This window comes from Canis lupus, chromosome 2, assembly GCF_048164855.1.
Source record: "Canis lupus baileyi chromosome 2, mCanLup2.hap1, whole genome shotgun sequence".
NCBI lineage: Eukaryota > Metazoa > Chordata > Mammalia > Carnivora > Canidae > Canis > Canis lupus.
In genome coordinates, this window is record NC_132839.1 from 17,398,533 (window position 1) to 17,425,857 (window position 27,325).

Consider the following 27,325-nt stretch of genomic DNA (forward strand, 5'->3'; position numbering starts at 1 on the left):
TAACTTAAAAGAAATCAAAAGTGATTATGCTTATGTTTTCTTAAAGAAGAAAAAAGTTAGATTTTAATCTATTCATGTTCCCTCTGTGAGAGTATGTTCCAACTGAGAAATGGGACAAAACAGGAAATACTTTATGATTTTTTATGTGAAAGGGGGACTATAACCATCACTTCTGTTTAGTTTATAATTTTTCAAGTGTTGCCAGCCTTTCATCCCCTCCTGATGGGGCACTTCTTAACTTTCATCATATACAGTTATACAAATGAGTATTAACAGAGGAAAAATTACATGAATTATTTAGGAAAGCCAAATGCTTTGAGCATTACTGTGAAAAGAAATAATTCAGCATTATCCTTATCATCCTTTGGTTGTAAAAAGCCAATATTAACTTACTCTGGGAAAAAAAAAAGAAATATATCTTCATGCCAAAGTTATTGAAAAAACTTTTATACATATGTAATATATATTCTTATATTATGTATATTAGATATACATTATATACTACATATTGTGAATAAGGTACATATTTTTCTAGAGATACTGTGTCTCTGAATGTTGTAGGTGTGAGTGGTATTTAAAGACCATTTATTAAATGCTACCATGTAATTCCTTTCACATATATAAATCATTCCAACCACAATCACTAAAGTGCTTTTAAATGGTAAAGTTCTGTATCAGTAGGCTGTATTACTATTATTACTTGTATGGTTTATTTATACCCCTATACACTGCTTTTTGCATTTTATGTATTCTTTTATTTGTGAGAATTATTGACAGCACAATGAACTTTCTAAATACCACAAACTATGCAGTGCACAAGCAATCTGAGGGAATCATTTAGAATTTTGAATAATAAAAAATGAAATCAATCTCTATTTGTGCAAGTTTCTAGTGTGTTATGAATGCAATGTGATCTTGGTATTTGCTTATCAAAGGAATGCACTAAAATATTGCAGAAAAGGCCATGGGGCATAGAGAACTCTATTTTATTATTTCACTGTCCTTTGACTCTTAATTCCAAATTCCTCTCTCTTCTGTTGGTCTTATTAATGAACTTTAACAATGAGATAAAAGTCTTCAGTCTAGTGTTTAACAAAAAGTGGTAGAATTTCAACTCGAGTGAAGCTTCATTTTATAGAAGATTCTGTGGCTAATGAATAGTCTGCATTTTGATGTTTTCAGATCTTATTAAGAAAGCCTAACTCAATGAACAGTTTTCTTACTCAATGATTATTTTCTTATGTACTCTTCTCATTCAAGTTAATTCAGTAGATATTGATTGAATTGCTATATACGCTTCTGAGGTGGTCCTTTAAAATGAGTCCATCTAGTGTTTTCTTCTGTTCTTGTATTCTGATCTTGTATTACTCTGCTTAAGACTCAAAATCCTAGTAAATAGAATCCAGTTGGCCAGACTTAAGAGCTGTAATATGGTGGTAAGAGCAAATTTTGGCAGGAGGAGCCAAAATTGCTTTGACCCCTTCGAGGTAAGATAAGTACCTGAATTTATCTCCCTAAGACTGCACTCACTGGGGAGAAATTTCTGCCCAAAAGTAATATGGAGTGGAGTGTGGTCAACAAAGGGGGATAGATAATGATCTCTATAGTCAAGAAGCCTAAGTGGAGTAGGTGGATATTTAGCAGAACCTTAAATAAAGTGTGGGTTTCAGATAGACAGAAAGGGAGCCAAAAGCATTTCAAGAATGAATCCATTTGAATTACTAATATCCAATCATTCATTTTCTTATAATCTGTTGAAAGAGATAGCCATGCATCAAACAATCAATCACAGAGACAGTAGCGTTACAAGCTATGAAGAATGTTTGGGTCTCATAAGTTAGCCACTTTGTAACATGAGTCTTGGTAAAGGTTCCTAGTTTACTTTATCTTTGCCTGAATTTCACTTGGTCAGTACTAGCTTTATTGTGAAATACTAACATATGTACAACTTTTCACCTTCCTCACAGGGGAATTAAGACTACTGTGAGTTTTATTAATGACTCTGATGCCCTCAGAGGGAGGTTCAAAGTATTGCAAATAAAGGATTTGAGAAAATGATTTTCCCCAGTTGTTGCTCAATTTGAGTTTCAGTTGTGCCTTTTACTTGTTATGTGACCTTGAGCAAATATTTTAGATGCTCTGGTTCTTCAGATCCACATGTGAATATGTGATATTTATATCATTGATTATTTGATCCATATTAACTATAATAGATTACAAATTGTTTATAGAATTAAGTATTTTGCTAATTACATCCCTTACACTAAGACCAATAAATGCATTCTGGAACTTCTGGATTTAAAACCACAACAATTTTAGAGTTCTATGCCATTTTTAGGGGAAAAAATAACCAAATAACCAAATGGTTCAATATGAAGTATGCATGCACAGTATAAGAATGAGGTTGAAGCTTTAATATTCCCCCAATAGCTTTCAATAATCTTGTAAAACTAAAATTATATTCATAGAAATTTGTATAAGTGCTATTTCTACTTTTCCTGGTAGTTTGTAGGCCAATGAAACGATATCTCATTTTCCATCATCAATATCAGATTTCTCAGTTTAAAAACATAGTGAGAACAAATAAATATATAGTTCTTTCTCAATTTCTGCTCCAAAGAAGCAATGATGTGTACTTTAAAAAAGCGGACAATGTAAGCAATGCTTATGTGACTAGCTTGGCGACCTTCCTTTTAAGTATTTTTAATTTAGGTCTTTCTGATTTGAGGGGAAATGATGAGTCAGAACCAGCCTTGTATAATTTGGATCAGTAGCTGGTTACCTGGTTATATGATATGACTTGAGGGGGCAAATCCAAGAGTATCTTAGCGTCCAAAGTATCTGGAAAATCTCACCAAACTTATTGAAAGACCTGGTTAAGAATTAAAATCTTATCTTGGGAAGAGCAGAAAATTAATTCACTAATGCCTGGAAACATGTATATTCTCCTTTCTATATCCGGTCCCATCGCCTTCTGCTCCTCCCAAAAGAAGCCTCCTTCATTCTTTCCCAAATATTCCTGTAACTACCTGACTTCCAAGTCTTCTTATTCTGGAATCAACACCCCTTTTCTCTCTTTTTGTTCTAATTCTATATTAGCCTCTAATAGCTATATTAAGCCTTTATAGCTTAAACTCTGTCTTCCATAAAACCTTCATTACTAACTCAAGTTGAAAGGCACTGTCCTTTTTCTGAACACATATGAGCTTTGTGGTCTGTATGACTTAGTTTTTAATCATTTGGTTTTGCCTTGTGACATCTAATCTATTGTATGTTTAATTTTTTTAATTGTTCTTTTTCCTTGTTTTTCTTTATCCTCCCCCTCATTATTCCTGTTCAATTTATTCTTCACATATATCCAAAAGGATCCTTCTAAATACCACTCTTCTGTTTAAAATCCATTGCCTATTGCACAACCAATTAGGTCTAAATTCCATACTTTGACTTATGAAGCCAATGGGTCTTTCAAATCACATAATACATAGAGCTCTTTCCTGCCTCAGGGCCATTGCCAATACTATTTTTTTCTGCCAAGAATTCTCTCTGCCTATCTTTTTTTTTTTTTTAATGTGGTTATCTACTTCTTATTCTTTAGAGCTCCATAGATGTGTTACTTCCTTTATATTCTTTCTTTGTGTCATCAAAATATGATTCTCTTTGGGTTCTCTTTTATTTTAAGATCATATTCCTTTCTTTCATCTCTATACTGATATTTCCATTTATCTCTCTTTACTCTTCACCATTCTCCACTGCTCTCTGCTCTGGAGACTTGCTTTGTGATCTACATCATTGGCTTTCCTGTTTACTGGATTTGATTTTGGTTTGGTTAATGAGAGCTGAGACTCACATAGTAGGGAGTGGGGGCTACATATTTATTTCCTGGCTCCCTCCTTTCCAGACCATACAGGGTTTCTTGTAGTTATTGCATATTTGCATTTTACAGATGAAGAAACAACTCAGAATGGTTAAGAAATTTACCATTTACAATTATACAGCTACAAGTGATAGTTTCAGGATTTAAATTTAAGTATTTTCTCTACATCATTCTGCTTAACAATTGAAACAATCACTTTGTCTAGCTTTTATTTCTCAGTCTAGTTCAAAGCACTAGCCTGAGCCTTGTTTCTTTATCTCTTTGCCTCTAAAATTACTGTCTCTTTAACTTATGCTCATGATGGGGGATTTGGGGAAATGTTGTCATAGTATTTATACCCATCTGTGTTGACCTATAGAATCCCTGCAGAATTTATTAAACGTGTTAAAAAAATATTCAGACCATAACAAATAACCAAGAGTGATTAAATTAAAAAACAAAAACTACCGTGATATATATCCTCAAGACAAGTATAGTAATAGCTTATTTTTAAGAATTGTTTGAACTTAGTTTTTAGCTTAAGTAAAAAAAATTGCTTGAGATTTTACAATATTGAGCTCCATATACTGTCTACTACAACAATGTTTTTTTTTTTTTTTTTTTTTTTTTTTTTTTTTAATGATAGTCACAGAGAGAGAGAGAGGCAGAGACACAGGCAGAGGAAGAAGCAGGCTCCATGCACCGGAAGCCCGATGTGGGATTCGATCCCGGGTCTCCAGGATCGCGCCCTGGGCCAAAGGCAGGCACCAAACCGCTGCGCCACCCAGGGATCTCTACTACAACAATGTTAATGAAACTTACGATGAGAGAAGATTTTTAAAATCATCATGGGACAAACCCTTTAGAATTTCTATATTAGATTTTGTTAACTGGATAAAGTTTGCTACTTGGGCTTTATTAATTGAGAGAACAAATACAAGGGCTAGTATGTAAACTTGGACAGAATGCAAAATTCTTATAGGTTATACATATTTGAAAGAGTTGAGGGGAATAATTGTTTAAGCCTTGAAAGTTGGAGCTTTTTACATATTTTGCTAAAGCATTGTATGTCCGATACCTCATTCTTCCCTTAAATATGAAGAGCTCTATGAAAAGGCTTTTATTCTCTTAAGGAGATCCATTAATCTCCTTAACCATAGGAAAGGCAAAAACCTTGAAGGATGAGAATGAACCTTAATGTAAATACAGATAAATATGGCGACAGCTGTAGCTGAATAGTTACAGAATTGGCTTGAGAAACGAAACCTCTGTAGTAGACACACACACACACACACACACACACACTTTGGATTTATTTATGAAACAGCGTCTTCTAAACACAGAAACTTGCATTGCAGAAAAGGCAATTAAATAGAACAGCATGAGGTTGTCAATCACTTCAACAACTAACAAAAGCATCTACTATCAAAGCAAATAATGTAAATGTGCAAAAAGGTAGCTTGCTATCAAAGCAAATAATGTAAACATGCAAAGGCAAAGAATTCTCTATATCAAATGTCACCATTTTAATGTTTACTGTTTTTGTGAATGTTTTTGTATATGCTTGATACTATATCAGTTGTTCTGAAATTTTACATAGAATTGGCTATTATCACTACTTAGAGGATTTGGTCACCGTGTGAAGCTTTTGAAAGAGGCTGGGACTTTCTTTCTCCTTTTTTTTTTTTTTGTTGCTGTGTTGTACAAATAAATGGACAGTCACAGCTTATCATCACTTAAAGATGCATGTGCATGCTGCAGTTTACTGAAACATGATTGGCTGCTACATAAATCAATCTGATAGAGATCGGTTCCATGACGAAGAGATAAATCATTAGCCAGAGCTTTTGGAATGTAATTCATTTTAGATAGTGATTATTGATGATTTAATTTTAGCAGTACATGTACATGTCTAGATCATGATTTTATATAAAATGTTAATGCAGAAGAATATATTCATTTTGAAAGTGAGTATAAAGAAACCAAGTGGAAGTTTTCATGCAAAACATGTTAATGAAATGGCAGGCTTGCAAAGTCCCAAGTTCTTTTTGTTACATAAGCTAGAATGGAGCATATTCTCAGGAAATTTCTTAAATGTTTTCTTAAGACATGGTAGCTCAAAGACATGGCTCCAAACTTCATTTGATTTATCGCACATTTTGGATTTACATCTTCTGTATCTTTGCCTCCATTTCTACTGTTCCTTGTCCTCTAAGACCCACTATTTCTTATTCATTTCAACTCAACAATATTTAGTGGTTGTCCTCAAGAGGAAAGATCCTATGCTCCGAAATGTACCATTTGTTTTCTATCACGCCGATAAGTAGGGCATGAGTCATTGTGTTCAATGGTGCTGATGTCAGTAGCTCCAGGTGGCAGTGCCATGAGGCTGGTAAATTCGCATTGAGAGGTGGACCAGCTAGATGGTGCCCGAGTCCCCTGTCTCTAAGGAACATCGTTGGGAAATTAACAAGATGGCAAATTCAGTTTATTGGAAAACGTCCAGGAAAAGTTATATACTGTAGGGAAAAATACTTTGAAAGTCTACTTGGCGTGAAGATGAGCTGATCAAATACAATAGCTAGTCACCAGAATATCTTCTCAGAAATGTCTTTGATTTACTGAGTGAAGTATTCAAATTTGGGTCATTGATGTGAAATGCCACTAACAGGAATCTTCCTTCTTAATCTTTCCCTCATAAGGGAAAGATTTTTTTTTAAGATTCATTAATTTATTTTAGACAGAGACAGAGGGTGGGGAGGAGCATAGGTGGAGGGAGAGGGGCAAGCAGACTCCCCAGTGAGTGCAGAGCCGTATGTGGGGCTTGATCCCAGGACCCTGAGATCATGACCTGAGCTGAAGTCAGATGCTTAACTGACTGAGCCACCCAGGCATCCCATGAGGTCCTGTTTTGAATCAATGTGAACAAATATTTTCACTACGCTGGTTTGCAGGGGCACCAAATTATTGCCCTGCCCAAATGTCTGATTTAAGTCCCTAGAGAAGAGGGCAGGTGAGAGTACAATGGCAGACCTCACAGAGGTTTTATTTCATGTCTCTGGTCTTTGCCCCTGGCTAGCTCAGAGTTAGTCCTCCTGGGTTTTCCGATCACTCTACAGCCATTAACAAGAAAGTCCATCTCACTGAGGAGACACAGTATATTAAAAATCCTAGTTTGAGATCAGTTTTGCAGTGTTCTTTTCCATCCTCTGCCTCTCCATACCCAATCTGTCTAGTCTTTGCTTTTCCCTCAGAAGTGTCACCATCGTGTCTAATTCCTAACAGTTCCTCAGTTGTTCTACACCATCTAAAATCTGTCAGCCTCCAGAATCCAGTTCTTGCCTTATCCCTGTCTGCCTAGGACTCTGCTGTTCACTTATTTCTTTTGATTCTGAGTGATTTCAAGCCACCAGAACCTCTCCTTAAATCATACTGGGTGCTTCTTTTTAGTGGATAACTCCCTAGTGGAACGGGGTACTCAGGAGGACGCCAATATTTGATTGAGAATGAATGAGTAGAACCCAGAAACATCCTGCCTTTTAAACATACAACTCCTTGCCCCCGCTTCTTGATTAAAATAAATAGAGTAAGATAAAGCAAAGATTTTATTCTGAGAAAGTTTGAGCCATTGGAAAGAATGAGAATGTTCAGAGAGAAGCTGGCATATATGATAATATAGAGGATTATATTCTTTGAAGATCACATCAGGTTTCCTTTTAGGAAAATAAATATTCCCCTCTGTGGCAATCACAGAGGATTTGAGGGTCTTGATTCCAGATGAGAGAGAAGTAAGCTAGCCATAGCAACATGAAGGGTATGTGTGTGTGTGTGTGTGTGTATGTGTGTGTATAAAAGGGATTTTAGTAGGGAATCCCTGTGGAGGTACACATGTTCTGGGGGAGAGTCCTACAAATCTAGTGGTAGCCTGTCCTATATTTCTTTTCTTTCTTTTTATTTTTCCCTTGCAATTTCTTCCCTTCTGTTATCCCTAAGCCTTCAGTGAAGTTTTGCTAAATAGCTCAGCTCGCTATTGCCTGTGCTCTGGGGAAAAACGGAGATAAGCCCGTGTCTACACTTGGCACCAAATGGCATGAAGGGAGCAGAAATGGCAGAGTCAGATTCAGGCAGCAAGAGGTTGCAGGCAGAGGGTGTGGCAGCAGACAGAGACAGATGGCTGGCTGAGGGGGAAAGTGACAACCAGCACACATTCTTGAACATAAAAGCAATCTCGGGGATTCTCAGAGTTACTAGGGCACAAGAAATTGCTAAAAGACCAAAGTCTCTCAGGGTGGGGTCTCAGAGTATTGTTGTGGAGTCATTAAAGGGAAGGGTGACCCCTGGAGGCCAGAGCAGCCTACAGCGCAGACTTGATTCACCAATTCCTTCAAGATGCATTCCTTGGTAAAGAATAAAAATTGCCCACTCCACCCGAAATGCCAGCTAAGCATTTTGAAAAAATGCATTATTTTATTAGAGCTTCTTATTGAATTAATGTACAGTTAGGGCTAAAGGAATAAATGCAGACTTAGCAGTGTTTATCCTCCCAGGCACCACCTGCCCTTTGATTATCCCGAGCCAGAGTTTCCAGTATCCGTACTCTTCCTGAAGAAACCACAAAACATTCCCAAAGGCCCCAGTGTCCTCTCACCCCCTTCCGACCCTCATCCACCACCAAAAAGAGGTCTGCTTGCTAGTGCAGTGCACTCTAACTAGCAGTGCATTTGCTCGAGTTAAATGTTTTCTCCTGTCAGTCTAGTGAATAAACTTCTTAATGAGATCTGAATGTATTACATACTTTGGTTTACCAGCAAGCCTATTGGTGGGCGGTCTGTATGCAGCAGAGACATGTTCTTTACTGAAGCTGCATAGCCAGAAAGTTGTGTTTGCAGCTTGATCCTGAGGGCTGTTGGGATCTGAGGGGCTTCTGCCGAAGCAAAGGGGTGCGCCCTAGCCCTAGTCAGTGAAGGACTGTAGCCAGGCCTGATGGATTATCTTTGAGCTTTGGACAAATAAGCTAGTCCCCTTTCAAAAATGACACTTTCAATTTTGCCAGTTCAGAAATAGCTTTTGTCTCTAAGTACAAGTTATGATCCCCATTGCTTCACAACTTACCTTTGGATCAAAAGTAGATTTGTTCTATAGCTTGGCTACTGAAAAGATCCACTTCCTCTTTTTGTCCTAATCTATGACTTAAACAGTATAACATATCATACAATTCCTAATGGAAAATATTTTCCTAAAGGGCAACACACAAGAATTATTTGACCAGCTTTTTGATTCAAGGAGGCAAGTGCCAGAAGGGACACAAACTGAGATTATTTTAAATCTGTAATTTAATTTTTTTTTGAAATTTTGGTTAGTGCAATTGCTTAGGCACCAAATAGGTAGTGATGATTGTCCCAGAGTTAAAAAATCAGAGCAAGAGGTTGTCATTTATGGTGATTTGACTTTATGGAAGTCTCTATGAATGCTGCAAACTTTTTCCAAGTGATGTTTTACAGAATTGCTTTTAAAAACCCCAGAGGGTAAATAGTATTCTCAGAATAAACAGAAAAATGCTGACCTTGTCAGATTTAGCTGCTGAAAGCCAAGCTGTTTTAAGACTTGGAGGATCAAGGGTCATGGTTATAAACAACGCAGATTAAAAAAAAAAAAGGAAGAAAGTAAGAAAGCCAAAAGAAAAAAATATATATAGTGGGCTACACATGGATATAAATAATAAATAGGTTGACCTTGACAAGCAGGATATGAGATATATTTATGTAAAAATAAAGCAAAGAAAAAGCAACCTCCCCCCCAAACAAAACCCCCCAAACCCAGAGGCCCAAAACTACTTGAGAAAATGTTTTTTAGAGCATATTTAAAGCCGGAAATGAGTCACTTTAACTTCATCTGTTTTTGGTTTCAGAAGGGGAGAAAGGTCAAAGCTTCTTTGTTTTAAGTAAGCTGGTCACTACTTCTGAAGTGTAACATGATAGGGTTCAGGATCCTTAATGAAACAGGCATTTCCCAGACACCCAGAGCTGCAGGAGAGTTCTTTGCAGTGGCCGGCAAGAACTGGGCTTCCAGAAGGTGTCTTAAACAAAAGCAAGGCGGAGCATGACCCTTTCCTGACTTTGGTATCTGGGTGGGTGTCTGTAGCCACTTCAGTGGAGAGTAAGATGCTGGAATCAGCCACTCCTTACAGCAGTTTCATATATTATGGCACAGTGTAGCCCTACAACCAAACTATTCCAGTTCTCTGCAGTGTAGGAACTACACACAGAGCTTTGTGTTTTATACGCTGCCCTGATACAAGTGTTGTTTTTTGTGAAGCCTAGACAAAGAAACAAGTTAGGAGACTATTCTCATCACTGAGAGCACAAGCACTGACTTCTAAAAAATTCAACAGTCCTTAAATCTACTAGATTCAGCATCCTTCCAAAGGGAATGTTAAAGTGTAATCTGGCTCAAAGAGTAGTGAGGCTGAAGCTGACTGAAGAGGAGACGGATTTCAAGGAGTAATCCCAGACCCTGCTCTGAGCTTTAGAGGCCCAAACAAACTGCCATCTTCAGCAGGAAAGATAGAGTGTCTCCCTTTCTATATCTTCCCCAGACTTATCAGGGTAAGGAGGTCTAGACCCTGAAGAGGAAGGAGTTTTGAAGCACAGAAACAAAATTTGTACATGTAGTTAGATATTGAGGGCTTCCTCGCCTGGAAAAGGACAGGCTGGTGGCCGGCCTACCCTTTCCTGCCCTCCTCTAGTCTAGCTGGAGCATGTTGTTTCACATGTACCTCTGGACTATAGGCTGCTTGTTCCTGACTTTGACTCGGCAACCTTTGTCAGGCCTGCTGTATTCCTGACCTTGCTTCCTATGAGCAATATATTCACTCTGGGTCATCACTACCATGCCTGTCACCATTTTGCTTAATGGTTGGAGTTTGATGTTTTTGACCTTGGATTGAACCCGGTAATGAATAACTTCTCTATACTGGCTCGGCGGCTGAATTATCAGTGCCTTTCCCTGGCAATATGCATGTTTTCAATGATTAGAAATACAGCCTCCAAGGAAGAAAAGGGGGTGATGTTTACATGGGCTGGGCCTAGTTGCAGATTCTGGAGGTGGGTATTCCAGCAGAGATGCATGTTCATAGAAGTGCTCCAAACTGTTTCATGTAAGAACAGAAGCTATTCAACATCTAGTACAACCTGCTCCTTTCTCTTCATCCATTTAAGAAGGGTGAGGAATGTTTCCCAACCATGCAGCTCTTTATAGTTTCTCAAGATTTTTCATCTATATTATCCCACCAAATTCACCATGACCTTGAAAACTTAGTAGAGAAACTATTATCATCCTCCAAGTTTACACTACTAACAGATGGCAGGTCCGAAACAAAAATCCATGTCCTATTGTCTCCAGTACCTGCCATATTTCTACCACTCTCTGGCTCTCTCCTGCTTGCTGTTATAAAAATAGTAAACCCACAGTTGGAGAGTTCTAGATCTTTATGGAACCTTTAAATAATGTCTACTTTCATTTTATTATTGTTATCATTGTCATTATTATTCTCACAAAAGTGGAAATTTGGCTCTGAGGCAAAGAAGTGGCTTACACAGAGCTGTTAGTAGAAAACACTACATCTTCTGACTTTGAATCATACAACAGACACACATTCACAAGAAAAGAAAAAGAAGAGAGATTGAGATAGATTCATAAGACTCAGGAGACAGTTACAAGGAAGTACTCATTTCATGGTAGTGAATTTTAGTAAGGCTAGCTTCTGGTATGAAAAACTTCAAAATAATTAGATTTTTCTTAACTATGGAAAATATGAACAGAGTCTAGTTGTTGTTGTTTTTTATGATTTATTTATTTATGTGAGAGTGAGAGAGCATGAGCAGGAGGGGCAGAGTGAGAAAGAGTGAGAAACCCAAGTAGACTCATCACTGAGCCTAGAGTCTGATACTCGGATCAATCCTGTCACTACTCTGAGATCATGACCTGAGCTAAAAACCGAGAGTCGGATGCTTAAGCAACTGCACCACTCAGGTGCCCCACAATGGCTAAGTTTTTAATTAACTTTTAAAAAGCTTATTCCTTATAGTTCCTTTCTTTATTGAATATATTCTGATCCATAAGACATCATTGGTGATATACATATGACCAGACCTAGAATCTACTCTCAGAGGACTCTTTATATCAAAGGGTATTGTGGCAGTTTTAAACCACGAATGCAAATTCTTTGACATCCCTCCCATCAAAATTTGGGATCTGTGACTACTTCCCATGAATTTAGGTGGGCTTGTGACTGTTTCAGCCAATAACAATGATGCCACAAGACTTCTTAGTCCTATATGGTCACATACTTGATGACCTCAGCTGACATGTAAGAACCCCAACAATCGTTATGAGGCCACCATGCAGGAGAGACAACACACATACTCTACATGTAGGCATTGGCTTTCCTGTCAACAGTCCCAGATGACCTCAATCTTTCCATCAGCCACACCAAAGCACCAGAATGTGAGCAAAGTCATCTTTGACACTCCCTACCAATCCATACCACCTGAATACTTCACAGTGACTGTCAACATCCCATGAGATAGAAGAACCACCTGGCTAAACCCTGTTCAAATTCTTTATCCAGAAAAATCACAAGACATAATAAGAAGGTATGAAGTTTTGGCATTTATTATATAGCAATAAATAACCAGAACAAGGATATAATAAATAAGTTTTAAGCAATTCAGAAACAATAGAAGGCATTAATCTGATCTCTGGAGGTTTACAATTCATGCGGGCTAAGGCGTAAGAAACACTCATGAAGAAACTAGATTAACAAATGCCAGAAAAGTCAAGGAAGTGTTAGGAAAAAGTTAGAATTGAATGGATCTTGTAGAGACAACATAATTTGGTGTGGGGCAGTGCAGGAGAAGAGACTACTGTGATATTTAGTGAGTGTTAAAGTTGGTGTTAAAAAACTAATACTAACTGGTATTAGTAGTAGAAACACTAATCACCATTAATTTATTGCTTCTTATCAGCCAAGAACTTTACAAGTCTTTTCCATTTTATTTATCTTTTAATGAACTTTCAGGATATGTATCCTTATACCTTTGTACCTGAAAGAAATATAACAGTTTGCCCAAAGTAAGACAATATGTGGCAGGACCATGGCTCCAATGGATTATTATGTTTGACTCTGAAGTCCATACTTTATTTTATTTTATTTTTTAAAATTTTTTTATTTATTTATGATAGTCACACAGAGGGAGAGAGAGAGGCAGAGACACAGGCATAGGGAGAAGCAGGCTCCATGAACCGGGAGCCATACGTGGGATTCGATCCCGGGTCTCCAGGATCGCGCCCTGGGCCAAAGGCAGGCGCTAAACCGCTGCGCCACCGAGGGATCCCTGAAGTCCATACTTTAATGTCTGTTCTATACTTTTCTGAAATCAGTTTTCACTAATGTGAGAAATATAACTGTAATTCAAAATAATTTCCTTAATTTTCTAGAGCTTTAGTAAGTAAATCAAAGGCGTGGTATGCATTTTAACTCCTCTTGAATCAACAATGTAAATCTAGTGATTAAAATGATTTTATCAGTATTTTTGAAAAATCATATAAAATGTGATCTTTGAAAAATAGAACCTTAAAAAGTCCCCAATATTTTAGTATCATCCCTTTTTCAATAGCTTCTTTTTTAGCCTAAAAAATCTTTTTTTTTTTTTTTCCCACAATTGAGATGTATTAACATGTCTACAAGGTCCTTGTTGGGGGATTTTCTTCTCAAATACTCAGAAAATACCCTCTGTTATGTAGCTGAATAGTTATTTCACTGAAGATATTTTAACCCCTATAAGCTATTAAACAAGCCTGAAATATGATGGAGCTCTAGCTTTCACACACTAAAATAAATGAATCAAAATCATATTCTTAGATGTGACTAAAAGAAAACACATGTGAAAAGGTGCAAAGATCTGCAGAAAGATACAGTTTAAGTGGTCATCTGGTCTAGAAAGCGTATGAGTAGATTGGGTGGTGGTGTTCTCTATGATTTAAATTGTCATTAAAAACAGACTAAATTCCTGAAGTGATAAATACAAGCTTTAAATCACCTACTCTGAATGTCTCCCAAAGCAGAAATCTCGTCTCTTAAAAGGAAAAAGTAAAACAACACAATGTGCCCACCAAAGAAGGCAGCTCTGTGTGAGAAGCAATGTTCTTGTGCATCTTTGTTCCAAGAAAGTGTATGGCATTGCTAGTGAGAAACACTCCATGAAGAGAGAGAACACTTTATCCAGAAATGAAGAGCTTCCAACATAGCCAGCATAGGAGTGTTTCAAAAGCAGAGATTTGTCACACACACACACACACACACACACACAATGCCAATGGTCTGTTCCTCATTAAATGATTGATTGAATTAAGAATATTTGAAAATAGAGTGAATGTCTGTCTAAGGAAATAAAATGGCTGTAGATGTGTTAGTGTTTGACAACCTGTATATTACAAACACTTACCTGTCATTATTTGTTCTATTATATAGAAATGCCAAAATTTACTAATATAATCCTCTATAGTTGGACGTAAGATTACATTATTCTCTTTCACTAGTACAAAGAACTTGAGTATAAATTTTTTTTTTGTGGATTCATAATAATGTTCTTAAAATAAATTCTTACAAAACAACTTACTGGGTCAAAGAGAATGCATGCTTTTCTGGCATTTCTTACATAGGACCAAATTGTTCTAGAGGAAAGTCATGCCAGTTTATGCTCCCATAGTCTAGAGACTGATGCTTTGTTTTTACTGAATATAGCGAGTTTTTTTTTCTAATATAAAAAGTATCCCATTTTTAGAAAGTGTGAATTTACTAAACCTCTTTATTCCATATGTTGTCTTTTACATTGTTTTTCAGACATATTAGTTTTTCAACCATCAGTTATATCAGTATATTCGCTATGGGCTCTTTTTTACTGTGATTTCAGCCAAACACCTATAATTTCCTCTAGATTTTTATGGTTTAACTTAAAAAGCACATTTTTAATTCACCCAGAATTCATTTTGATATCTAGTGTGAGGAAAAAATGTCTTTTTCTACTTTAAAAAATGTATGTATGTTAAAATCTATCCATCCAAGTGTGATTTTTCTTAAAAATTTTTATCTTAGGAAACCAATCACATATTCTAATGATACTCTGGACATATTTGTAACTTTTATCTAAAATTGTCTTCAATGCCAGTAGAAACTTTTAAAGCCACATAAACACAGCACTCTGGGATTTATAAGCATGCTTTGATTTTGATTAGAAGTGGAACAACTCAGCTTGATCACTTATTTCATACAGCAGACTTGGCTTTGATTGGCTTTTTGCTCTCTCTAAAAATAAAATCTGACCTCATTTGGTGAAGATCCACCATCACTAAGGATATTTCAAAGGATTTGTACCAGAAGTATCCAAAAAATTCCCAAAAGAGGATTTCCAAAAATATTCTTAGCAGTGGAATACGTGTCTTCCTAAAGTGACTAATTTCAAATTGGCAACACTAACTTTGTTGTATATATCTGGTTTGGATCCTAAGTTTTGGTTTTATTTCTTAATAATTGTACTCCTTATATTTTTTCTAAGACCCAACTTGCTAAGTGACTGGTCTTATATATTAAATATCTTATGTGGTTTCAAATACCCATGTTACTTGTGGGAAAACCATTTATATCAAAGCAAGGAGAGGTTTGTGTGTGTCTATTTGTTTTATACAGACTAATTCTAGGACATATAGAGCATAGTATCTCACAGATAGATATAGGATTATGAACAACATTCTTGTTAAACATATATTCTTTTTCTGGTAGATTTAGTAATGAGAAACACAGTAAACTAAGCACACAATTCCTACATTATGCTAATTAATAAAAACATATGTTCTAATAAACCCTCTTTTTTAAACAAAAATTTATTTTCAGAAATACCAAAGAAAGCATAGGGATATATCCTAGGAAGTCAAGAAGAAGAAGTTTTATTTAGAGGTTGCAAGCTAGTGGGCCTAAATTCTTCCCATTCACTTAATGTTTTTTTCTGTCTTCAAATTGTCTTTTTTGTTCACTTGTTTTCTTTTTTTTAAAGATTTTATTTATTTATTCATGAGAGACACAGAGAGAGAGAGGCAGAGACGTAGGCAGAGACAGAAGCAGGCTCCCTGTGGGGAGCCCGATGCAGTACTCGATCCCAGGACCCTGGGATCACGACCTAAGCTAAATACAGAGGCTGAACCACTGAGCCACCCAGGTGCCCCTGTTCATTTGTTTTCAAAATGTAGACACCATTGGATGATTCCTATACCCCAAAGTTACCATGGGCTCTTCCCACTCCTGAACCCTTAGGTATTTGAATTTGCAATCCCTAAATTGGAATTTTTCAAACACATTCAGCACTAATTAAATAAATAAAACCCTATACATTTGAAAATGATGGTTATTCTTTTAGGAAGGGCAATGATTGGAAAACAACCAAACAAACATAGAGTAGGGTAATTTATCCATCAGCTATGAGAGGAAGAGTAATAGAATGCTGTATTGAATCTTTACCTTTGGAGTCCACTAACCTTTGATCTGTAACTTCTTAATTTTTTACCTAGATGTTCAAGGAGACCGCATGCTTTGGGATCAATTTTTTCTTTGGTCAAAAAGCACCAAGCCAAGAGTACAAATGGAAGTCCCCTTGGCTATTTCCCTACTCTTTTCACTTCCAGCTTCATTCTGCACCTTGAAGAGATCTTCTGTACACGTGGGTGGGTATTGTAGCCGCATGTCGGCATATAAGTTCTGTCCACTTTCCCTTCTTCCCCAGAGCTACCTTGTAGTCTTGTGGTGCCCATACAGCTGATGCTGTTAGTTACTGTGAAAATGGACAAGGAAAGGGGGCCTAGGCTATTCAGGTCCTAGAAGCAAACTCAGGGTCATGTGAGCAGAGTTTAGAAGGTTGGGTACAGGCTTCAGATGGGTATGTCTTCTTAGCATAGTATACTCCTTGCTCCACAGGAAGTAGCATGGCTGGAGGAAGGCCCCAAAAGAGTTCTCTAAAATACAGGAATTAGAGTGGGGGAGCTTTTTGCCTTAGTCCAAGGGTGATAACTATTTCTTGGGACTAGTATCTTGGTGATTTATCTAGTCTTGGTTTCCAAAGCAGCACTTTCAATCTGCCATTTCCTTCACAAAGACCACAGTTTTGCCTGGGATGACTCTCATCCTTAAGATAGTATCTTTTTTTTTTAAGATTTTATTTATTTATTCATGAGAGACACAGAGAGAATGGTAGAGACATAGGCAGAGAGAGAAGCAGTCTCTCCATGGGAAGCCTGCTGCAGGACTCCATCCCAGGACCCCAGGATCACAACCTGAGCCGAAGGCAGAGGCTCAACCACTGAGCCACTCAGATGTCCCTAAGATAGTGTCTTTACATCCTTCTGCTGAGACTTGCATTTCTGCCCGATGTTTGCTTCAGGCTCTTTGAGTATTTTATTAATCCAGAGAGTTGAAATCTCCACTCACCATCTTTTAAAAAAATGTATACTCATTGAAGTATGGTTGGCATACAGTGTTATGTTAGTTTTAGGTGTACAATATAGTGATTCAATAATTTTATACATTATTCAGTGCTCACCTTGATTAAATGTTACCATCTGTCACCCTACAATGTTATTACAATATTAGAGACTACATTCCCTATGCTGTACATTTAATCCCTGTGATTTATTTATTTTATAATTGGAAGCTTGTTTTGAGTCTGATCATGGTGCTGAATACTGGTCTTAACTCACACCATAGCCTACCTCTGGCTCCTTCTTCTTATTACCTACTGTGCTCTAGTAGCCTTGCCTTTTAACCCCATGGTCTTACCTGATCTGGAATCAAGTGAAGCTCCTATAGAAGTGATGATTACAAAACACTTGTTTTGGGCAGGATGGCTATAGGCTTACAGAGAAGTCAGAAAACAGTAGTAACCAGGTACCCAGGAACCAGCATCTAAAAGGCCCTTCTGAACCCATTGTTAAATGATTAAGAGGCCATTTCAAGGAGAGGCCTCATGTTCTTTCTGAATGCATATAAATTATCCTAAGAGGAGTCAAACGGATTTGCCTTTAGTGTAGGCCCTACCTTGTAGAAACATTCTAGCCTTTCTTCTTGCAAATGCCTGAAATTGCTTTAACAGGAATACTGTCTTTCATTCCATAATTAGAGACAAAAGGCTTAAAATACACAAGCCTGACTATGGTTAGGCATTTACAGAATCTCATTCACACGCAAGTGTCATCAGTCAATCAATCAGTTAACATCTATAAATGGCAGATATTAGATTTCTTCCTTTTTGATGAGTGAGTGTGGTGGGGAATATCATAGAAAGAAACTTAGAAAATTCAATGCTTTTTCAGTGTGGATGGAATTGCCATTGAGATGGAGAAAGAGGAACATAAACAGAAGGCCAGGAACCTAGAAGACAACATTGAAATTTCCTGGATTCAATCACCTTCTCACCAGTCCGAATGTGGAACTCAGTCTCAATTCAGTTCCACTGGAGTTGGAGTCAAAGAATATAATCTACAGATGATTAATCAGTTATGCGATTATGTTTGAAGAACGGGGTATTACACTACAGATTCTTCAGAGAAGAGACAATAGCTACCTTCAGTTTACATTTGACATCTGAATGCAGGTATGAAGCAGCATCTCATGTTGTGTGGAGTCTTAGGGTAAGTCACAAGTTAAAGCATGAGATGGGGGCTGTTGTACAAAGCTATCCTCAAAGATGGCTAACGATAAATTCATATAGCAAGAAACGGGATCTGCCTTTTCCATAGGAAACCAAGCAGAGCCACATGTTTGAAATGCTTACTTTGGAACATGCAAACAAGTTTGATGTCAATCTGCTTTTCAGGATTTCTCAGCCTAAAGGATTTTGTTCTTCCTGAAGAAAAACAAGCTAGAAGGTTCTGATTATAAGTAGGCTAGATTCCTGATAGGATGCTGGGATGGGGGTGGAGAGCAGAAAGCAACATTTTTGCCACAAAATGCTTTGCTCCTAGAATCTATTGCTAGAGTTAGGGTGGGCTTTCAGGAATTCTTAAAACTAGATAGCAATCCATTCATTAATTAATTCAGTCACTAATGATACAAACATTTATTGTGTATCAATGGGAGATAAAGCATAAGCTACCAGGGTTTCTTTTGAGGAAGATACAAATATTAGCCATATAAAAGCTTGGGCTTTTTGGTTTCTATCAATAGAAATCAGCTGAAGCTAACATTGAATCCAGGGGAAATTTATTATAAGGATATATGGCATTCTAAGCAAGAGAGTATACACAAACCTCAGGAAGGGATGCTTCAAGAGGCCACAGAACTTATTCCTTTATTACTGGGGCCATCAATACCATCTCAGTACCTGGCACATGATGAATAGTGCTTGATTAATAGTTGTATAAGATACTTGATTGACAGTTATAAAATAAATTAAATAGGAACCAAGAACAGAAAAGTCTGTAGCAGGAAACCCAGAAAGTGGTCACTTGCCATATGTTACGTCTTTGCCTTTGCATTTGAGTTCTCCCTCCTCACTTAGAGAATATGGCTGTGCTCCCACCCTGGAGTTTAGATCTTACAATCCAGTTACACTTCTTAACTGTTTATAATTCTAATAGGCGCAGAATAGATCCTCATTCCCAAGAGGTGGCTTTACCTTTGTGACCAGGAGTAAGATTATGTGGAAAACCATGACTGTGGAGGACACACCTAGATAGAACAGTTCTTTCTGAGTGATTTATGGCAGACTTGGTAAATAACCAGGCTGAAATTGGATCCTGCAGTAATAGGGCCTTTTATATATATAAAATTATATATATTGTTCCTCAGTGTTCTATGCCTGAGCTTTCTCTATTCAGTTTCCCTGCAGACATGCTACTTACACCTGTGTTTTCAAATTGCCTCTTATAAGTTTGATTCCCAAATCTGTATTTTTAGCATAGAGCCCTTTCCTGAGCTTCAGATCCACATATCTGTCTTCTTACTTAGTTTTTCATTCGCGTCTCTTAGATACCTCACTTTTGACATGCTCAAAACTGAAATCATCTTCCCTCCAAGATTTGTCCCTCTTCAAATATCCTTGAACATGAAAAAACAAATACATATTTTTCAAATACACGGTAAAGGCCATGGTGAATGTTGGCAAATCAGTTTCATTAAAGGCAAAAATATGGATACGAAAAGGACATCTTGGAATTTGGAATAGAAAATTAAAATCTGAAAACTGCCAACAATATCACACATTAATAAAATGTGTGCCCACACATAGTCTGAAAACAAGATGTAATTTGGGAATTCAAATCAATTTATTTGGCCATTGGAGGAAGACTTGCTACTAGTGCGACTATACATCCCAGTTTTCCTGAACAGTTAAATTTGTTCCTGTTGGCCCAGCATCTTGTCTAGTTTTCTGTTTGTTTCCAACGTTTTATTTTTAGCAGAATATTATTAATGGTTGAATTAAACTAGTCTTACAGGACTTTAGTAGAACTCCACTAGCTTCTGCCATGGGCTCATCCAATAATGGGTAGTAATATGCAAGGTGAACAGAGTTTTCATTCAATTACCAGTGATAAACCATTTCTCTATTCCTAGCTTTTTTCCAGAGGCAGTGTGGCTAACCTTCCATTTCATCTGAAGTAGCTAACTGCATGTGGTGTCCATGGAGTAATGAGTGGGGTATTATACTCTGATGCCCCTGATGGTACTCAGCATACAAACCAGTTGTGCCAGGGCCCATACAGAGACCTGTGAGATGTGCAGTCATCTATCAGTGGAGTCAGTGGGAAAATGGGAAACTATAAATTGTGTATACATGAAATGTAAGCAGGTAATAAAGGCTGAGCACAGCCTGACACAGAAAATATAAATAATAATTGATACACTCTTGTTAAAGTGATTTTGATATTTATTGTATTATGCAACTCTGTAACTATTCAATTGTTTTATTTTTGGTAATACTTTTCTATTTCACAATATACTTCCTTTCAAGCAAAAAATTAAACTGAAAAACAAAAGTGCATGTTTGTTGAACAATTAAATATTGGTTTATCATCGTCAAGATATTTTGATGTTGACTAACTTGCACAAAAGGTTAGCTGACATTTACTATACACTGTCCTCAGGGGACATAACTGTACATGTAAATAGAAGATGACAATTTGCTAGGCACCATCAGTGTATATAGTAAAAAAGAAATGTCTTTTAGAGACTGAGTCCAAAGTAAATTATTTAACACTTACCTATATAGTCAATATGTTTATCTATTACTCTTTGACATGAGTTTTCATTTAGATCAGATGACTGCTCATCTCAATTAGTTTCATTTATTTTGATCCCAAGATTTATTTTGTATATAAAAAAATGAAGTGATTGTTTTTATTTTTGACCCATTAGGAGAAAAACTCCTTAAAGAGTTAAATGATGTCAATTTTATGTCAGTGTCATCAGATATTTCAAGTAGAAAATTAATTCCAAAAGTAGTTTACTTTTTTCCATCCAATTTACAGAATCAAAGTAAAGCTTTTGAAAGTGCATTTTGTCATAGATGAAATGCATGACATTATTTGAAATTCAATTGTAAATTCTTTACAAAGGGCAACACTGAAAATAAAACTATTTGTTTTTGCGGTGATCATACAAACGAAATTTGGAGTAGAGTGGCATCATAGTAAAAACAATGTTTTTAACAGATTAAGAAAGTTATGGAGCAGATATATATATGCAGACTTGGTTATGGTACACATATAACTCATAATTATGTCTACACAAACTGACATATTCTACTCATGAAAATAGAAGTAGTACTGTTTTAGAAATAATTTTATTTTGGAAATTTTACTTTTGGATAGATCTGCTGCATAGCCCCACCAATAAAATAAGAACAGCTAATTAGCCAAAGCAAAATAATTTTAAAATTCTATAATTCCCATTATTTTTTGCATCTTCCTTAGCTCTTAAACCTGTCCAGCTTTGAATGGTCAATTATATGATTATCCCACCTACTAAGGAAAAGGTATCACTGCCCATCCATTGAACAAAGACATAAACCAGAAGGCCGTTTGACTCTTCCTTCTCATTCAAACATCCAGTCACTAAATAATCTTAATTTTAGCTAAGTTCCCATTTCTCGGTCACTACCTGAATTCAGTGCTTTAGCAGTCCTCTTTCCAAAATTGCTTCAAAAGACTCTGTCTGGTCTTCCCTTCCTAATCTTTCATCTTTTCAATCCACCCTCCATACAGCTGTCAAAGTGATAGTTACTTGAGAACACAATCATTTGAAAGTTCTCAATTTCCCACAGAATGAAGTTCGAGCTTGTTGCCATAGAAGGTTTCTGCCGAGCTTTCACACCTCATTTCTTGCCCTCTGTGTGCCCTGCACTCCTGCCATATCTGTGCATCCGATAGACTTTTCCTTCGGGGGTGGGAGACTGCCGAAATTGGCTGAGCCTCTTACAATGTTTTTCCCTTTTTCTCTGCTTGACTAGTAGCCTAAGGTGCAGTCCTTCACAGTAGCAGTTAGCATACTGTCTTGTAACTGTGGCCTTGCTATACTCTTCTGTAAACCGAGTTTCATTAGAACAAAGTATATATTTTCAGTAATGACAATACTCTCTTACACATCAAAAAAATGCAGTGAAAGTGGATACAAGGTAGAAAAATGAGTGCTGTGATGAGAGAAGCAAAAGAACAAGTTATTTCCAGATTGAGAGAGGGGAAAATTCACACAGAATCTGAATTTTTAATTGATCTTGTGGTGTGTATAGGATTTGAACGCGCAAGGATGGAAAGAGAAAAAAATCTTGGGCGAAACTACTGCTTAAGAATATAGAAAGTATCTTGGAAACAGTGAGAATTTAAGTGTGGGCAGAGTGAATTATAACAAGAAGTTGAGAGGTGAGGGATATTTAGAAGGTCCAGACCTAGATTCCCAAATGTCAGTCTAAGGTTCAGGCTTTATTCTCTTAAGAATGGGAAATATTCTGAATGTTTGAATAGGAGTCATGCATCTATGTGTCATCTGAAAACTATATGTAAGATGGCTTCGTAATAAGAAAAGAAAAGGACTAGTTAGGAAATCATTGCTCAGGCTAGATGTACAATAAACAGTGCTGTTCTGGAGTCAGCCTGTACTTGCTAGTGAGCGCCAATTGCTGAGTTTTCAGGAATTTTGTGAGTGTTTATACACAATCATTATTAAAAGTGAACTTCCAATTAAATAATTCCTATTAAAAATAAAGGTAATAAATACTCAAAAGTACTCATACTTAACTATTATCTATGCATTTCAGGTAATGCATATCTGCATTGTACACAAGCTAAAGTGCTGTAGTATTGCACGTCTCTTCCTAACTCAGTTTTAGTGACATTATGATGGTAGCTTGAAATTAGTCATGACAGAGTATTTACATTACAGTGATTGGCAAATACTATAATCATGACTTGATTTTTTAGAGTGTTTATTGTCTCAACTTAAGAAAGTAATGAAGAAAATTTTAATAATGCAGATTAAACTTAAAATATGTCATGTCTATAGTCATTCCATTGTGAATAGCACAAAAATTCATAGGATATTTTTCTAATAAAATATTATTGTCTAGGGCAGCCCAGGTAGCTCAGCGGTTTAGCGCTGCCTTCAGCCCAGGGCCTGATCCTGGGACCCGGGGTCGAGTCCCACGTCGGGCTCCCTGCATGGAGCCTGCTTCTCCCTCTGCCTGTCTTTCTCTCTCTCTCTCTGTTTCTCTCTCTCTCTCATTAATAAATAAATAAAATCTTTAAAAAAATAATAAAATAAAATGTTATTGTCCAGAAGTTGCCATGTTATTACTGAATGAGTGAAGTTCCTACATATGCCTTTATTGTTTTGGAATGTTTATAGCAGAACTTCATTAGGTCATCAATTGTAATTGTTGATTGGCTCTGGGTATGAGAGTTTGGTGAAAATCAATAAATGAACTTTGTAAGAATGAACTGGATCTGTGAAATTTACAACAAAGAATAGTATATATTTTATTATAATTTTTAAATTGTGTGCTACACATCCTTTATATTGATAACATTTATAATAAATACATGTATGTTTTCACGTGCATATATACACATACACATTTTTTGTTGAGGGTGAATGACATATGGCACACTGCTGGCAATATGACCTTCACAGTAAAAATGGGGAGAAAGGAATGCTTTCAAAAAATATTTGGAGGTTAAATTACATACAGCATGTGAAAGCTGAATGTAAGGGAATGAATAGTGATTCAGAAATGTATGAGGCTTTGAGACTTGTTGAAATATAAAGCATAAGTAGAAGAGATTTATTAGAAATAATAGTTAAGTTTTTCAATATTGTATAGATTTGGGAGTCATCTGCACTGAGGTGTCCCCAAAGTCATTGTTGAAACTATAAAAGGAAGAAAAAAAAGCTTAGATCTATCTATGAGAAGAAACCTAATCTTAGGGGAAAGGGAAAAAAACAGGGAAATGCAGAGAAAGAATCAAGAGTAATCAGAGAAGCAAGAAGAGATCAGGAGACTGTGGATGGGGTCAAAGGAACTTGGTAAAGAAAAAATGTCAAAAAGGACATTATCAATAGAAATGAAGAATTTGCAACCAAATCTATATTTTTGTTTGAAACCCGCAAACTAAAGAGGCAAAAATTAATTAGATTAGAAAAGATCACCAAAGGTGACAGTAAAAGATAGACGTATGTTGTAAATGTTCTCCTAAAAGAATCAAGAATAACACAGGTAATTTATCTCCCAGGATGTCTGTAGGTTTGTTAAGAACCATCAATCCCCCATTAAACTTTAGTGAATTGCATTTATACTGCCTTGACAGAATCACAAATATAGGCTGTAGTCTGAGAATGGAAGAGTCCTTGGATAAATTTGCCAAATACCTCAAAATCAAGTCCAGGAATGGTAGTAGTAGTTGGCACGTTCTGGCATTAGGGGATCTCAATTACTCACATGAGAGCAAAATCTAAAAGTTAATCCAAATGCTTATGAGGTGAAAGACATGTGAACTACATGCCTGACACAGACTCATACTTGCAACTGAAGTGTGAGCTTTACTTGATAAGTACTGTGACCAAAAATGGATTTGCAAGGAAACTGGACAGCAGGCTTTGCCAGATTTCTCATCATTCAGAGGTTACACCAGGCTGAACAACAAGAATCAACACTGCAAAAGCATGAATAGGGCAACACTGGCCTGTTTCCTACTAGGTGCAACTAAAAATTGACAAGACAGGCTTTCAAAGTTATATTTGAAAGCCTGTTATGTCCCTCAATTACATATGAAGAACTTGAATTTTCTGGAAACTGGAGGACTGGGCCAAGGTCGTGCCTCTTGAGACTTGGGAACTTGTGTTCTACATATTCTGGAGACACTACCTTGATAATCGACTTTGAAGAGATGTTCCCTACAAAATTCAAAGACCTCTAGCAGTAATTTGCATTTTATTAGTATTGTTGTCAATATTATAATTTTATGATTTCTCTCTTATGTATATCAAGGTCACTTGATATTTAATATACATCTTTGGCCAAACTTGAAGCGGAATTACTATAATAGTATGAACATGTTGCACAGTACTATTTTTTTTAATCTATAAAAATATTTTTCTGTGTGAGTGTAAAGGCAAGAAGAACGTTTTATCTAAGGGGGTAGGGAAAAATCAGGTATACTCTTTCCAAATAAGGTTCTGAGGTTTTTGGGGTTTTTTTGTTTTTGTTTTTTAAAGATTTTACTTATTTATTCATGAGTGACACAGAATGAAAGAGAGAGAGAGAGAGGCAGAGACACAGGCAGAGGGAGAAGCAGGCTCCATGTAGGGAGCCTGATGTGGGACTCGATCCCGGGTCTCCAGGATCACGCCCTGGGCTGAAGGCAGGCGCTAAACCGCTGAGCCACCAGGGCTGCCAGGTTCTGAGGTTTTGAGTGGATATGGATTTTGAGGGGATGCTATTCAACTCACAACAGCTCATAACTGAGTTGAAAATTTTAGGAGATATTAAAATCATTCTAAAAATCACAGATAGAAGTTTTCTGAGCAATAAAGACTATATTTTGATTTATTTTGTATCATATTCTCACTTATTTTGCACTTAGTTGATTTTTCTTTCCCTAGTTGCTCCTGTCTTAGAAGGCTATGTGTTACAGATGTGAAAGGATAAATTCACCCCTGTGGTTGATATTTATGGGAATGCAAGGTGACGGGTAAGTTGATGCACTCCTTCTAAGTATTTGACCCACAAATGTAGCCAGACACTTAAAAATAAAATCTGTGTTTCCTCACTGTGTGGTTATATTAATATCAGACTAAGTGACTTCAAGACAAGGAGTAGTGCCAGAAATAAAGCGGGCATTTCATAATGATAAAAGGGTCGGTTTATCAGGAAGACATTTTTAATGTGTATTTGTCTAATACAAATACAAGTCTCAAAATCTGTGAAGCGAAGATGTACTTAAATCCACAATCATAGTTGGGCATTTTTAATACTCTACTCTTAATAATTGATAGAACATATAGACAAAAAAATTTGATAAGGGTAGAGAACTTTTGGTACTGTCAATAGTCTTGGCTGAAACAGTATTTTATAAAACATTTCACCCAACACTGCAGGATACACTTTCTTTTCACGTATATATGGGAAGCTGACCAAGGTAGACAATAGTGTAGACTGAAAAATAAGTATCAACACATTTTTTTTAAAAAGGGAAATTGTCCAGAGTATATTCTCTAACCACAATAGGATTACATTAGAAATAAATGATATATATATAAAAAAAAGAAATAAATGATATAAAAAAATGCTAAATATTTTGAGATTAAAAAAGGGTATGTTTTATGAATAAGATCTCAACTCTTAGAAAGAATGCCAGCAAAGCAATTTATTCAACTCTGTGAATTCCAGGTAGGTAAGGAAAAATCACTAAACTGATGAAGAAAATTAATGCTCAAAACCAAGTAATCCTTTTCAAATTTATAAGTAATAGGTCTCAGTAAAGTTATCTTCTATATTGCCTTTAACTGATGGCTGGTTGCATCAAAAATGATGTATTTAGCATTATAAATAATCCTTTCAGATATGTTAGGATTACTTAGGTAAATACTCAATGTTACTTCTCATGGTCCCATCTTCTTTTAAAACAGCTGGAATCTCAAAGACCTCCTGGAGCCTCACAGGGCGTTGCCAATCATCTTGGAAATGTAAGATAAATGCTTTTTCTACATATGTTAATGATATTGCTTATTGACTATTTACTCAGCTCAGATGTAATTGAGATCATTAGGGAAGCAAAAGAAACTCTGATCCTGTCAATACCTGACCTTTTATAATAGCTGGTACGTGCTGTGTTACTGGGTGTCAAACCAGCTAGCCCCTACATGGCACACAGCTGTTC

At 36.5% G+C, this 27,325-nt stretch overlaps 1 long non-coding RNA gene across 1 annotated transcript in view; it reads left to right on the top strand.

Annotated features, from left to right (window-relative positions):
• The window catches only part of LOC140613070 (uncharacterized), a 658,442-nt gene that overhangs the window by 580,144 nt on the left and 50,973 nt on the right, over positions 1–27,325 (top strand). Inside the window, exons 23-26 of the long non-coding RNA XR_012014181.1 lie at positions 16,475–16,627; positions 18,269–18,549; positions 26,049–26,137; positions 27,075–27,131. This is a non-coding gene — a long non-coding RNA (uncharacterized lncRNA). The remainder of the gene's footprint in view (positions 1–16,474; positions 16,628–18,268; positions 18,550–26,048; positions 26,138–27,074; positions 27,132–27,325) is intronic.